The sequence below is a fragment of the Fringilla coelebs genome (genome assembly GCF_963513975.1).
Source record: "Fringilla coelebs genome assembly, chromosome: 31".
NCBI lineage: Eukaryota > Metazoa > Chordata > Aves > Passeriformes > Fringillidae > Fringilla > Fringilla coelebs.
The window spans coordinates 1,971,102-1,975,248 of NC_140057.1; positions in this window are offsets into that span (position 1 = coordinate 1,971,102).

The following is a 4,147-nucleotide window of genomic DNA, read 5'->3' on the forward strand; positions in this document are numbered from 1 at the left end:
CACAAAGCATACTTTGCTAAGATTACCCCTTAAAAGCAATGGCTTATTGCATATTCATATATCACGTACATGATTCAAACATTCCTTTCAAACTAGGGTGTTTCTGCTTAATTTCAGCTTCGCCCCTTCATCTTGTAAATCAATCTTTTTGGTTCCTCTAAGTCTGAGCTTTCCCGATAAGGAGGCAATAATTTTTTTTTTGGAATCCTGTTGTATCTCCATCCAGAGAGGATAATGTGAAGAATTTCTTGATTATCTTTCCCATTCTTTGGGCTAGTTACAAAAAGTATCTTATATCACATAGTTTCTATTTTAATATTATGCTATAGCCTTAAACTATATTTACCACACTATTTAAAAGAGATAATACAGCATACCTTTCCAACAAAGCACATATAGTATTCATTTTAATATTTGAGAAGAGCAAATCATATAACATGCATTTTTCACAATCCTCCCTCTTTCTTTTTATAAATAATTTGGCTTGAGCAATATTCCTTGTTTTCTCACCTTCATTATTTGCTCATTTCTTTTACAAATCAATCTTACTTCTTTGAAGGGGTCTTCTTTATTATTTTGTTTCTTTAACACCATAATCCAGTCAACTTTTGGTCCATTGTCACTACTTGCATGCCTTGTACTATGCTGGTCATGAGCCAAATGAAACAGGGGATCAAACAAGAAAGAAAGACTAGCTGTAGTGCATAAAAGGAAGAAGCCTAACTTCTTCCACCATTCTATTGCCAATAGGTTATCCCACCAGCTAGTATTTAGCATTGATTTAGTATTTATCCCACCAGCTAGTATTTAGCATTGATTCCCACTTGTCAACTGGTACATGGGCAATTTTTCTGATATCATTGACGATATCCAGAACAGCATCCCCATTGTTATCTATTTTTAAACAACCATCTGATATATTGAATTTTCCACAAACACCTCCTTCTTCAGCTAATAGATAGTCTAAAGCCAACCTATTCTGATACACGGCCACTCTTGTTAGGGTTTGTTCTCTTGATATTAATTCCATTGCCTGACCAGTTCTGTTGGTTATTATCTCTACAGTGGCTTGGAGACTTATAATATGATTTAGCATATAAATTGGGGTTTGATATCCCGAACTCCCATCTTGTGCCCAGGTAGCTGGCCCATACGTTTCCAGTATGCGTTTGGAGGGCCATTCTTCATCTCCCCATTTTTGGAATCCTCCAATCAAATCTATTTTCTTTCTCTTTAGATATTTATAAACTGGTATCCCTGATTGATCTCCGTCAGGTTCTGGTAAAAGAAAAAATGCTGGCTGTATAATTCCCTGAGTACAGCTCCCTTTCCACTGAGAGGGGAGTTTTGGGTATGCTCTTTTTCCACATATCCAAAATAAGCCACCTGGAGCTTTCCAATAATAATTTTTCTGTTGATCTATGTTCTCCCAAAATTTGGAGATTTCTGGGATGCCAAAGTAAGGATTCTTGCCTGTATCGTTACATTGAAAAAGTATAATTTTATTATTATACTTACAATTTCCTTTTTTTGTTTTTCCCTGGGTCCAGTGCAGGGTTGGTTCCTCTTCTGGAAGAATTTCCATTACTAACCTTATATCTTTTACAGGGAGTATTTCCTACTTCGTGAAGAAACTTTTTTCCAGTGTGCCAGAGACATTTTCCCCCTATCACTATTGAACTTAAATCCACCCTTCTGGTCAGTTTTCTCCACTTGTACTTGTTTGATTCCACTTAAGGAGTTCAATTGGGCCTAAGCTGCTGCCTTTCCAAGGCCATTCTTCTGACACTAAAGCCCCTCAACAGACCCAACAGCTGGTTAAGTTCCCTACTTATTCTTTCCCCCAGTTCCACAAGCTGATTTTTACCCTTCTTGAGATATCTATTTCTTTATCTAATTGCTGTTCAGTCTTAGTATACAAATCATCAAGTGAAATTGGCACAGGATTAGATTGTTGTGCTGGCTTAGCCTTTTTGTTGATCAGTTGTTCTTGTACCAAATCTTGTGCTTTATTCCCAATAACGAATGTGAAACAAATCCATCTCTCCCCTTTTGGGCATTGACTTCCCATCCTGTTACCACTTGTTCCCAAATTCTCCACAATCTAGTATTTTTTCCCATTGTGCATGCAATTGCCTAATTTGGATGGGTTATAACAGAGACTGTTGACACGAGTGTGAGTAATAAAAAAGGAACCTTGGTGTCTTTCCATATACAGCTTTCGATAACACCTGTGACATGACTTTGTTGGTATCCCAAAAGGGAAAAGACAACAAATCAGTGACAGAAACAGGAATAACAGAGGTCCAATATGGCTTATACTCCCACCTCCCATGCCTATGGGGTTGCAACCCACAGCAGGTGTATTTAATCTTGGTGGTGAATATAGAGGCCAATCCCGTCTTGCCCTCTATTTCCTTGTCACTTTCTCTTAGTTAATTTCCAGGCAAATTGTTTTTGACACTCCTTAACTGTGGTGTCTCACTCTTCCTCAGGTATCTCCCATTCAACAAGCACTAATAATTCCCATATACAAAACAAAGTTATTATTTCAGTTCTTTTGAGTTCTATCTGGATAGAGGATAGATTTGGCACTCAACACTTCCTGCAACAAGGGTGTTGATTGTGTGAACTACAATACCAATTTTTCCCACAATTAAACATTTACATTTAATCCAACTGGCATGTCTGGTATTTGGGTGAATCAAACAGGGTATGTGATATGGCACTGAGGGAAGTTGTAATTCCTTCTCCTCTTTATAAGCCACAGGCTAAGGCCTGAATACAAGAGCTCTCTGTCTGAAACAGTCCTGATCCTCCTGTTTGAAGTGGAAGTATTCCTCCCCAAGGAGGGTATCAGAGGCATCTCGGGACTTTTCCAGGGGGTACTTGAAACCACTGATATAAGCTTGGTCTTATTTCCCAATTAGGTGTGATTCTTCGTACATTTCCTAGATAATTTTGGTCTTCCCAGTTCATTACTGTTGTGGCATGTCCGCAACTAGCCTCTGTGGGCGAGCTGCACTCCCAGAGCCTGGAGCATGCTTGCTTAAACTGCTGATGAATGAGGTAAGAGATGGGTCTTTGTGTGGAACTCCAAACACTGCTTATTGGGCTGAAGAGAGTCCAGGGACAGAGACAAAATGGGGCTGAGGACAGAGTTTTATATGGAGGGAAAAAGGGGTGGAGTGAAACACTAAACCAGGACCAGCAGGGGACAAGAGAGAGGAGAACATTCTAGGGGGAGTATATATAAGGTAAAAATGGCAGCTGAACTGGGTGATACCAACAAAACCGGCAGCATCAGCAAATGCCTATGGGAGAGACCACTGCATTCAGAGGACTGTCTCTTTTTGATATTGTTCACCTTTGCCCTGAGGTTAAAGTTCCAATGGTACACCCCTGGGCCTCCACACATAACCACCCAATCTCCATTTAAGAGTCAATTTGGTATCACCCAGTTTAGATGTTATCATCCACTCCTTAGGTTCTTCTATGGGTCCTTTGATTCTGCTCGTGTGGATCCACCCTCGTTCCCTGGTCTGGATCGCAGCCTCGGTTGTCAGCAGTACCTGAAAAGGACCTTCCCTTCCCATTGTGGAGTTAAAGATTGTTCTTTCCATGTTTTTACTTGCACTCACTCCCCTGGGTGAATATTATGGATTTTAAAATCTACAGGTGTGGTTTGAGGGATTATCCGTTTTAACCATAAGTTTTCAAGAGTTTTTGCAATGGTGTTGACATATTTTTAACAGTCATTTCCTCTACTTCATAGGTAGCAGTTTCATGTTGGGTGGTCAGAAAAGGTAACCCAAACATCATCTCATAAGGGGACACTCCCAGGTCTGACCTGGGTTGTGTTCAGATCCTCAGTAAGGCTAAAAGGAGACATTGTACCCGTGACATTTGGGTTTCAACTAGTAATTTAGTCAAAGTTCTCTTTAAAGCCTGGTTCATCCTCTCTACCCGGCCCAAACTCCGGATGCCAAGGGGTGTGTAACTCCCGTTTTATCCCCGAGGCTTGAATCATTTGTTGTAACACTTTTGACGTAAAATGCATTCCTCTGTTCAAGTCTATCCTATTAACCATTCAATACCTGGGAATAATCTGTTCCAAAAGGGTTTTACTTACCGTGTTGACTGTGGT